This window comes from Fukomys damarensis, unplaced genomic scaffold (assembly GCF_012274545.1).
Source record: "Fukomys damarensis isolate Sample0158 unplaced genomic scaffold, DMR_v1.0_HiC HiC_scaffold_24, whole genome shotgun sequence".
Classification (NCBI taxonomy): Eukaryota; Metazoa; Chordata; class Mammalia; order Rodentia; family Bathyergidae; genus Fukomys; species Fukomys damarensis.
This window is the reverse complement of record NW_022900936.1, coordinates 38,852,888-38,865,712: the sequence shown is the minus strand read 5'-3', so window position 1 is coordinate 38,865,712 and position 12,825 is coordinate 38,852,888.

Genomic DNA, 12,825 nt, shown 5'->3' with positions numbered 1-12,825 from the left:
TAAATTCTCTTTATCTAGTACTTAACATACTATTAAAAAACAATTACTTAAAATGATAAAAAAACAACTTATTTTGCTCTGTGTGAATCTGGTATCTTATTGGACTGAGCTATGAGGCCTGCCATCCACGATTGGCTCATACTTAACCAGTTGCGAAGGGTCTTGGGCTCACATCATCGGAATGCTTATCTCTGCATAGCTCTCACACCTGAGTTGAGAAAGCTTAGTTATCCTGAAGCTGGAGAACCGAGGGTATTCATGCCTGTCTCTCTATTTGATTTCCCTTTTCAGTCTCTCGCCAGTTTCACAGTTTAGAGGCAACCACAAACGGTTCATGGAACTCAGGATTCCACAGCACAGGAGGTGAGGGGAGAGGATGAGACCTTTTATGATCTTGCCTTGGAACTCAAACAGCACACAATTCTTTTGGAATTTCAATCTCTAGCACAGGTCTAGCCAATTCAAGTGGAAGGAAAAAAGACACTACATCCAGATGTGGCACAATGATTTAGACCAGAAAAGTTGTGTTTGATTATGAAAAGTGCTCTTTCAACAACCCACTGAAAAGAAAAGCTCCCACGGTCAATATTTTTCTTTAAATCACTGCCATATCCCTGATAGTTAGAGTCATGCATGACACTGACTAGGAAACTCAATAGATATTTTAAAAATGATTAAATGAAAAAATCTACACAATAAGTAAAAAAATATCTTCTGTATATGACCAATATTTCTGATATTGAATAGCAATAGAGAAACTATTTTGGAAATTACCACAGATATGTGCTTAAAAGATGTGGTGATTTTTTTTTTTTTTTTTTTTACAAATAGAGTCCCACTTAATTTATTGTTAGTAACTCAACATAGAATGACAAATTCAGAAGTCTTAATCATTTCTAGTTTGAATATTTTTAAAGTTTGAATTTTATAAAGAATTTGAGAACTAGATTAGAAACTCTGTTACACTGATTTGTTTGTCTCCAGTTTCCAAAATATTTAAATGTTTCTGTAGAAGGACAAGGAATGCTTTATAATAATCACTCACTAAGAGTTGATACAGGTCAAAATTATTACTAATTTCCCTATATAAATGGAAGCAATTCAAGCTTCTTAAATTTCAAAAAGGAACATTAAATTCACACTGAAATTAGAAATACCTTCGAGTTTACATTATACCTATTTTTCATGTATATATATAAGTTTAATGTTTTGAATTTATTTTTTATTTACCACTTATTGATGGAATATTTAAAACCAATTAAATCACAATAAAACATGGAATATAAAGATCAACTTAAAACTAGGTAATTTGTTATTTGTGGAAAAAAGAGCACATAGCTGTAGAATATAATTTTCAGGTTACATTACTGTGGTCCTTTCTAAACTTTGTCTTCCATTTTCTTGTACAATATTGTCTATATCCTGAAATAGTTTAATTACATTATTTCCCAAGATGCTTTTTATTATAAACTGTGCTTTCTTTTGAAGTACTTGTGTTTCTTGTTACTAGAATGTTTTAATCAAGTTGGTTTCTCTCAGTCAATAAGCTAGTAAATGTTATAATCCATCTGAAGTCTAAATAAGAAGTCTAATCAGTGTCTGGATGTGTAATGCATTCCTTGCTCTGATTGTGTGTTTTGTGTATGTTTCATGAACATCTGGTGAAATAAAAATCTGTCAAAGTATAAAATTTATTCTTAGACATACCTGCATTTTACATAGACAATAGGCTTGATATCTCTGACATTTTTTATCAAATGACAAAGGTGAAAATTGAAAGAAAAGATTTGCTATCCATGATATGCCATATATTAATTTGTATCTACCTTTTTAAGAAAAATTCTATTAAATAGCTCATGGAAATTTAAGGAAAAACATCAGAGATACCAGCCTTATCAGAAAAATATAACCTTAACAATGTGAAATGAAGCCTAACAATCCATGAAACAAAATAAAATAATAATTCTAGTTTATTGAAAACCAGAGAACTACCAAATGTTTTGGGTTTTTTTGTAGCTCTATTCTTTTCTTTAAATTTTAGAGTGTGTGCATGTGTGTTCCTGTGAGAGAGACATGCAAATGTGTATAGGTATAGTTTACAAGATAGGCAGCATAGGGTCAAAAAAGAACAAAATATTTTGAGTAAGGATTAGAAATTTGAAAAATATAAAAAAAGACTGCTCTGTGAACTTAGGTTAAATCTTCTGAATTTCTGTGATTACTTTTGGAAGAATAACATCAGACATGATTTTTGAAATGTTTTATTACCCTCAAATAAAAGGGGGTGAAGTAGTCCTTTCAAAAGAACAAGGAATGAATCTGAAAAGAGAGGTGGATGGCATCGTTAAAAAGTGGTAGGTTATAACATTTCATACTATCATTGCTAAAATTGTAATTGCTGTTATTTCTTTTTTAATTTCAACATTTTAGTTGGAGGAAAATAGTTTGAAAAGTTTAAGTGTAAAATTTAATTGTAGGAATGTTTCTTGCATACAGTCTTGCTTTTCTCTCCCTTTCCTGTATTTTCTCTTTCGTTTTTTCTTTTTTCTTTACTTTCCAGCTTCAATTATCTTTACCAAGTATGTAGATGTATTTATGTAAATGAACTAAAAAACCATACCATTTTACAAATAAACACCACACTATAATTGTTCCATAATTAAACAGCATAATTTCAACTGCCTGATGATATACTTTAGGTCTGAAGGTGCAGTGCATTACACTTCTTTACTATGAAAATTCATTCCCAATATTTGATGCTGCTTAAAGAGAAAAAGATGAATATATCATAGAGTGATTATTTATGCTTGAATGATATTCAATATAATGTCTTTTTTTTCCTTTAGAAACTGTTCTAACTTACTGTTCTTCATGCTATTGTCCTTTTAAACAACTGGCAGCTCAATTTTCTGTTGGCCTGTGTTAGTTGTTTCAGCAAACTTAATGTCACAATCAATTAAAATGTCTTTGGCAAGCCAACAAAAGTTAAAATCCTATTACTGCTGATGGCTTATTTAAGGACTTTTCTTGGCATTTAAGGAATATATTTCAACATAATATACCCAGTTCAGTAATGAGATTAGCTAGCTATCTTGCACGAGTGAATGAGTGAATAACAACTTGATTGTTTTGTTTAACCATAATTAACAGTGTGATAAGGTTGACAACAAGAAAGATATGAACAGCCAAGATCTCTTTGGAATATAAATGTGGAATATTTGTTAATAGAAAAAAAATTTTTTGGATATTTAAAGTTGAAAGAATTATTTTCCTATCATTAACTTTTGCTTTAGTCTTTAGAGAATAACGTATTATTTTTAGTATTTATAGATGAGAAAAGTGAGATTCAGGAAAAGTAAGTATTGACTCCAAGGCCATACTTTAAAATAGAGAAGCAGGAGCATAAGCCCACTCTTCTGAAGGGAGAGTATATGGATCACTTCTTGGAAAAGCTCTTGTGGTATAATAAAAATAAGTAAATGCTTGGTTTTTGTCTCTAATTCCTGACTTATAACTGTTAAAAATTAGAAGGCTGTATATAGGAAGCAGCAGAGTGGGAGCTGGTAGCTAGAAAGATCAAGTTGTAATTAGAGTTGCAGCTCTGAGCTCCAGCCTCCACTTCCCTAGGCAAATAAGGCAATACAGATTATTTAAATCATATCATCACATGAAAGTCATAGATCATTTAATTGGGCTCAGTCTATGACAGCATGTCCTGTGGAATGGATGTGTCTCACTCACTGCCAATGCATCATGGGTACCCATGCATCAGACTTAACTGTTGAATAATTTTAATGTTTCACATGAAGCATCCAGTCTCCCCCCAGTAGACCCCATTCTGGGGTTATCTTGGCCCTCCTTAATCATGGAAACTGTAGGAGAATGTATACTGAATAGCAGATATTACTGGAAGGCTGAAGTTCTTCACCACAACATATAGGGGCAAGAAAGGGGAAGGTTATAACTATTGTTCATAAGAGTACCAAGATTGTTTTATCTTTTCTAGTAGGGTACTAGCTTGAAACAAATTATGCCACCTCTGATTTTTTATTGTTTTAAGCAGACCCAATTTGTTTTCTCTCCTATTTTTATTTGTTTCTTTTTCTCATCAAATTTTGTAACTACGGTCACTCTCTCCAGGCTATGTTCAGTCTCTTCCAGGTAGACAATACCTGCAATACCAGTATTACAGCAATAGTTTTACTGCATCATAAATATCCTGCCCAACAATTAGGCTGAGGGAGACAACAAAGCAAACAAACAAACAAACTCTAACATTCTTCATCGTATAACAGTTTGCTTTTTAGTCTTGTCATAAAATTACATAATAAAGTCCCTGAATGACCTGGGTATAAGTGGCTTGTCTATGCTCAATTACAACAGAATAATCCCATCAAAGCTTATCCCTGCGGATAGCTATCATAGCAGACCACTTTATTTTGGCCATGAATTTTCATGTCCAAGATGATCCAATCTATAGGGGAGTGACTTCCTTGGACATAATGAGAATGATGTAGGCATTTAGCTAAGGGTTGATGAGTAGTGATATTACTCATTTTCTTTGTTTAGCTTGTAGCCATCCTTTCTCAAGTTCCACAGCTCAATCTATGCAGTTCTTGTGAGAGAGTTGATGAAAAGTTTTTGCATTATCTAGTCATTCTTCAATACATTCCTGAAAAGTTACAAGGCTTGAATGGGAGGGCCTCCATCCTGCATCTGAAAATGCTGTGCCTTTGTTTGTGTTGAATTAACAGTCAGCAGAAATGCAAGGAGTTTTCCTCCTCTATTACTTTAGTGTTCAGATTCTCGTCACTCCTCTTGTTCCAGTGATTCCAATTATTGGATTCCATTCTGATCACAAGAATGCAGCTAACATTTGTTTTCTCTTCCATTGATTTTATCCTAGCTACACAGAGGCAAGCTGGTGTTCTTAGCTCAGTATTCTGCTCTTTTGGTTTTCTCAGCAAGGTTAGTGGCTAAAAGAGAGGCAGGGAGACGCTATCTCTTTCAGGTTATGACTTTTTCTAATGTCTTTATCCTCCATTCTGCAGTCAATGGGTATCACTGGGCCATTGAACTGTTCATAGGAATGGCCATTCCATGGCATAGTCAAGACTCAATCCTTCCTAACCAGAGTTGGATAAGCCACATTCAGCAAACAGCTATTCCAAACCCAAAAGCAATTCGGGAGTGTTCCCACATTTATGTAGTAGGTCACTAGAATTTAACATATAGTCCACCTCTCCAGTGAGATGATTTCCTTCAGTAAAACTTCCTTTTCCTAGCCCATTTCTTCACTGTCCTTGATGGATGGCTCATCAGTTGTTCCAAAATGGCTGAATTTGTGGTCAGTTGGCAGAAATGTGGATAGCTTAGGTACTCTACTCGTTCCTAGCATCTGGGGCAGCATTATGGAACTCATCACTTCTGCTGCGGAGTCTTTGCTAATCCCAGGAGTTAACAGTCAGGGTTAAAATTTTTCTCACCCAGTGATATTGAACAATTGGAAGATTAAAAATGAAACAAATGAAAAATATTTGGTGTCAGATTATGCCATATTGAAACAGACTATATACAAGGAGAAAGAGAGAAACACAGAGAGTGAAAGGAAAAAAAAGATTTTGTAGTCTGATGATAAAAATTCCAGGTTAAATTTAATTCTCCAAAGACAAAAATGTTTCATTATTTCTTAGCTATATTAATCTCCCTATATCTGAGTGATTCCAATTATAAATAGGAATGTGTATTATACTTATTAAGAGATAAATAAAACACTTTCAGTAAAACACTGGGCCACACTGTTTTTATTCAGTGAATGGTAATATTTAAGAAGAAAAGAAGGAAAACAACTTTTTAAAATTTAAACAGAGTTATCCAGCATTTTATCAATTCATGACTTTTTAATCTAATGTAAGGAAGAGAAATAAAATTTCCACACATTATATTTTTTAATGTATCAAGAAGTGTGGCTCCCATAAGTATTAGAAGAGCTGAAATTACTTTAGGAGAAGAGCCCTCCCTGAATGATCTAACAGTTGCTATCCTACCTTAGAGACATTTGTTAATTCTAAGCATGGCATAAAATTGGGCTTAATTTAGGGAGGAAGATTCTCCAGACATAAAATCTTACCAGAGAAGCTTTTGAGAGTTACCCAGGCTGCTGTGCTGCTGTAGAAGATAGAGAAATCCAAGTACAGTACAACTACTCTTTCCTGAGGTGGTAGTTGTTTAGTGACTGACACTTGCAAAGGGCTTCTGACTTTGGTGAAAGTGGTTAGGAGTTTTGCTTAAAATATGTAAAAGTCTAAATAGACTCAGTCATCACTGAACACTTAGGAGACAAATTCCTCTGAAAGCTGGAGTTGGTTACATGTATTAGGAATCTGCAGCCAAGACATTTGCTATATTTTGAAATATAGCCAAAAGACAAAGAAAATCAACAAAAAAGAAATTTCCAACAATCTTTGAGTTTTCAATAAAATGGCTGGAGGGCATAATTCAATCTCTACCATCACCACTAAAATAATATAACAAATCCTTACCTAAAAAGCTAAAGAAGACATAAAAGCTAGGAAAACAGTAATAAAGGATCAAAGAACCAGTAAGATGTATCAAAAATAAATACCATGAGGATAGAAAACTGACATATTTGTGTAATTGCATTAAATATGTACAAATTAAATAGTCCATTCATAAGACCAAGATTGTCTGGTTAGATTACAAAAAAAATTAAGTCATAAAATGCTCAAAGCATACACACTTTAAAGAAAATACATAGATTGAATTAAAACACTAACAGTATACAATGTTATAAAGATTATATCTATATTAATACTAGACAAATAATTTTTAAAACAACTAATGCTAAAGATGAAGAGAAACACTTCATAATGATGTGGATAAGCACAAAAGGAAAATACTACAATCTGGTTTTCATACTCCAGAACTAAAATTGACAGAATTTGTCAAAGAAGCATGCATTCTTACAATTATAATTGAAGGATTTACCGTACTACTTTTAATATCTGTAAGAAAAGGAAATAAAATAATAAGTAATATGAGAATTCTGTAAACTCATGTATACAAATCAGTTGAGTTTCCATATGCCAACAACAAATTCATAGAATTTACAAAATATAGACATCATTTACTTCATCAAAAGTTTCAACTGTTTTTGTGTTTTCAACACAAAAATATAATTCCAACTGAATTATATATCAAAATTTAAGAAAAACATTAATAGCTGTAAAGCAAATATGACAGAAAATCTATTCAACTTTGAGAAAGGAAAATATGTATGAAATAAACCATGAAATGCTCATCAAATAAACAAAAGTTGTGAGCCATGGTGCCCTATGCCTGTACTCCCAGCTACTTAGGAGACTGAGGCAGGAGGATCACTTCAGTTCATGCATTTGAGGCCAGACTGGGCAAAAATAAACTCCATCTAACAAAATGAAATAAAAATAAATAACAGCAAAAGCAAAAGTTATATGTAGGACTACATTATAATTTAAAACTTTTGATAATTAGAAGACAATATTAAGAAAGTGAAATTCAAACGAGATGGATAATTATACAAAAGGTATATGATTTCTGTATGTCTTAGTTACTTTCTCAGCCCCTAGACACAATATCATATACCCCAAATTTACAGGAGGAGGGGTTTATTTTGGCTCATACTTCAGCCCAAGGCAGATGGGCCTGGTAGAGGTGCACAGAAGAGGAAAGCTGTTCAAGCCATGGTTGCCAGGAAGCAGAGAGTGGGAGAGAGAGAAGTGAGCTTCCAGGTCAAGGCTCCAGGAACCACACCTCCCAAGCAAGTCAGACTTCAGTAACATTAGCAAAGCCAGGATGGGTAACACACTAGTCTCTTGGGGGACATATAGATATAAATCATAACTGTATGTTTTATAATTCATTTTTTTTTGGTACCAGGGATTGAACTCAGGTCTTTGTGCTTGTGAGGCAGGCAGCAGAACCACTGAGCTAAATCCCCAGCCCCTATAATTCATAATTTACACATACAGTAATACCTTGGTTCATAAACACCTCTGTTTGCAAACAATTCATTCAGCAAAATTTTGTTTCCCTTCTTAGATGCTGTATGAGGTGACAGATATCACCATGGCCATCTTTTCCACACAAACACAAATGCACACATCTTCCCCAATTAGTAAAATAAATTGAGTCTGTAAAGAGAAGCATCTGTATATTATTTAAATTTATATATATTTAAATTATATACCTATATATATTTAATATACATTTAACACAACATATATTTAATACTTAATATATATTTAAAATATTAGTATATAAATCTCAGTATCTATAAACAAACACACACACATATATATAAATTAATGTGATTACATTTGAAATTCCTATTTTATTGGAATTATATATTAACATTTTATTTTCATATATACTAATCTTTTTTTAAAGCCAGGTTCTGTAGTTCAGGTTGGGTTTGAATTCACTATTAGTCCAGGTTGACCTCAAAATTGTAGCAATCCTCCTGCCTCAGCCCCAGAAATCTGGGATTACAGGTATGCACCATCACCACACTCAGCATAATTTCTAAATGTAGATTTACATGTATATTTATGTATATACTTATATATGTATGCATGTATATATCTATGTATCTATATCTATCTATCTATATCTATAGATAGATAGATAGATAGATAGATATCTCCTAAAATTAATGAGGAGAATCTAAGTAACCCAATAGAGAAAAAAATTATAGGTAAGATACTTATATAGACAATATGTAAGAAATTTTGACATTATTATTCATCAGAAAAAGACAAATTAAACCAAAATGAGATTTAAGCATATCTTCTATAAAGGTTAAATTTGAAAACACAGATGATTTTTTTATACAAGTCAACTAGAATTCTGAATACAACCACTTTTTATAATTCTTTAGAGCAGTATAGGTTAACATTTCCATATCTTGTGCCTCCAGAACAACTCCATTATTTGGGGTATGGTACACCCTGTAGAAGTGCATACATGGGTTCACCAAAAATATATATATTAAGAATGATCACATTATTATTTTATCTCCACATTTAAGGTAATTAAAAATAGACAAGGTAAATAAAATGTAACCATAGCAAAGAATATTTTACATCAATAAGAAAAAAACCAATTATTGTTATAAAGATGGATCATGTAAATTTAATACCAACTCAAAGAAATCAAATATAAAAGGGTAGATAATATATGATTTAATTTATAGAAAATCCAAAAATAGGTAAAACTATAGCCAGCCATGGTGTAACATGTCTATAATCTTAGTACTCTGGAAAGCTGAGGCAGAAGTATACGAAGTCCAAGACCAGCCTGGGCATTTAGCAACTTAGGAAGATCTTGTCTTCAAATTAAAAATGAAGCCTGGGGATGTAGCTCAGTATAAAATTTCTGGGTTTAATCCACAGTACCAAAACAAACGAACAAATAAACTACAGGTAAAACTAATCATTAGTATTATAAGTGGTATTAATTAATTTTAGCCTTTGGGTGGGAGAAGTAGTGATGAAGCAGATGGAAAGAACTGTGTAGTTCTGTTAAAATTTAATTTCTTGGTCTATTGGCTCATTTTTGTGTATGCAGAATGATGTGAAAATTTATCAGTTTCTATCTTTGTGATTTGTCTACTTTACTCTGTATGTTGCAAATGATGGGAGATAGGACTGTATGAAATGTGGCAGATTCATATAGATCTGATGACTATGTGGAAACAATTTAAACACTAGACTTATTATTAACTACAAGTCAGTGAGTTTGAGAGAACCATTGCCAGTATAACCTTCTTGTGTTGGTGAGCCATAAAGCTGGTGGAAAGTTTCACTGTTACAGAACTCGAAAATGTCTAAACTTTGACTGCAGAGGAGTTAGATAAGTACCTTTGAGTCTTCTGAAAAGAAATGTTAGTGTCTACTAGATACAGCAAAATCTTGGATTGTGGGAATAATTTGTTATGGAAACAGGCTTTAATCCAAAAAAAAGCACTTGTATATCAAAATGAATTTTTTCCATAAAAAATAATGAAAACTCCCAGCCATCCCTTGACTGGTTATCTTTCCAAAAGAGTTAAAAGAAACATATCACAGTGGTATATGCACACCTATGTTTATAGCGGCACAGTTTGTGATAGCTAAAACTTGGAAACAGCCCATTTGCCCATCAGTTGGAAACTGGATAAAGACGATGTGGTTTTTCTATAAAATGGAGTACTACTCAGCCATAAAGAATGAGAAATTAGATTCATTCATAGGAAAATGGATACATATTGAGGATATACTCCTAAGTGAAATATGTAAGTCACACATGTGTAAATACTGAATAGTTTCTCTGGTGTGAAAAACTATAGTAGTACGTAAGATCCTAATAAGATAATTGACCATGTGAAATAGGAAGAAAAGGGTTAAAGGCGTAGGGAAAGTGGGAAGGGTAGGGGAAAGGTAATAAGGGAAAAGAGAAAAATATGAGAGAAAGAAAAAAATGGAAATAAAATGTTTGTAAATGGGGAGGGGAGGATGGGGGTGAAGGGAGGACAAGGGGAAAAAATGAGAACCAAGACCTCTCTCGTAAAGGTACAAGATCCCAATAATGAATGCAACTGTACTGTATACCTAAAATGTACCAAAAAACTCAACAAAAACATAATGAAACTCAGATGACTTATTCTATAACCCCAACATATTCATATAAAATGATTACAATACTATATATGATATGAAATAATAAATAAATATGAAATATAGAAAAAATGAACAAATTAACCTGCCCTTACCTTTGATGGGCTGGTGTGAGGGAGAAAACAGAGAGGAGAGCTATCGTGTAGTGTAGGATGACTTTCAGTGTCACTAACAAAATCACTGCTGTCTATTGGCTCAATGGAATATTTTCCTTTTAAAGCAGTTTTAACAATGAACCTATCCAATGACACTTTTGCCTCTTTTTGAGGACTTCACTGAAATATGATATCTCATTGTTAAGTAGATCCATTGCTCACAGCGCTAAAGCCTTGTTTAGGAGGTAGCTTTCTGCAGTTTTGCCGTTCTTGCCACATTTTGCACTTCTTAATCTAATTTGAAATAAGAGACTCCTCCACCTTTCATTTTCCTCCTCTGACAAAGAGATCTTCACAACCTCTTCCTTTGGGAGATGATCACTCACAATCCTGCAGAACGAGAGATGGGGGGAGAGGAAGAAAGAGAGGGGGGAAAGAGTGTCGTGATCATGTGACGTTCGGCATCATGTGTTCATTGCAAGCCAGTGCTCATTTATCAAGTTAAAATTTATTAGAAATGTTTGCTTGTCTTGTGAACACTCACAGAACATTACTTGCAATCCAAGGTTTTACTGCAATAATTTTCTTTTTTTATCACTCCTATTATTTATATTCAAATCAATATTTTGATTATTTATATATGTTACATGTATTTTAATTTAATTTTATATGTAAATTAATATCTCTATTATAAAATAGTAAAATATCACTAATAAGACAAAATTTGCTCTTATGATTACTATAATTCTGCTACCTTAATGAGTAGACCTGTATGAATTAATGTACATTTCTAGGTAATTCAGAGCAGATACTTAAATATAGACTTTCGTAAAACATTGATATATATATTTTACCAAAATATTATTGGTGTATATGAATATATTTTATAATGTGTTTTTAAATATTTTCATTATATGAATAACATATTCCATCAAAATATATTAATAATGTATTTAATATATTCCACCAAAATGCATTATATATGTAATATATATTATCATACCATGGGTATTATGTAGCTATTCCTTTAACTGTTAGCTACTGTTTTGTACTATGTTTTCCTATCATATTAACACTTGTTCATCTGTATCATTCATTTTAATGATGATATACTATCACATGATCAAATTAGCATGTGCAGGTTTCCCTATATGGATGGATATTTAGATTGTCATAGAATTTGCTACCCACATCAATGAACAAACTTTAAATACTCCTGTACAACTCTAGGTTCTTCCATTGGTAAATTTAATGGTTTACATAAAATTTCAATGATTACTAACACGGTGACTTAAAGGTATGTATCATAAAAATTACTATAAGCCATGCATATTTCCACATATTCTACTAATAGATTTCTATATGTAACACTCATATAGGTAAAAGTGGTGATTGTTTTTATGTACATTTTCTTGTTAAATACTGAGCTTTAATGGCTTTTATTTATGAACTCCATCATCCTTTTCCTCTAGAAAAGAGTAACTTTTTTTTTGGTACCAGGTATTGAACTCAGGTCCCTGCACTTGTGAAAGGAGTTATTTTTATTGGACTTTTTTCTTTTCTTTAATGATTTGAATGTTTTATGTGTTTAGATATAAATATTTTGCCCTTATCATGTTAGTACTTTTTATTCTTCTTTACGTTTTCTTTTGCAACTAAGATGTTTTTATATTTTGATGTATACAAAATTATGGTTTATTACTTTTTATCTTGCTTAAAAAAGTTCCTCATAAATCTAAATTTTGAGCATATTCCATATTTTCTGACCACAGGTACCTAGGAATTTACTTAAATTTAGTCTAGTGGTGCAAAGAATTTTTTCTTTTCTTCAAAATAAATTTCCACTTTTCTAGGAAAGATTTGTTAGTTTATCCTTTATTTCTTTATTGAAAACCCCACCTACACCATTTATATTCTACTTGTACACTCTTGTCTGATGGTAGAGTGGAACTTATAAATTGGCTTAATTTTGAGTTTTGATATCTTGTAACAACTGTTGATTGCTTTCCTGGAGA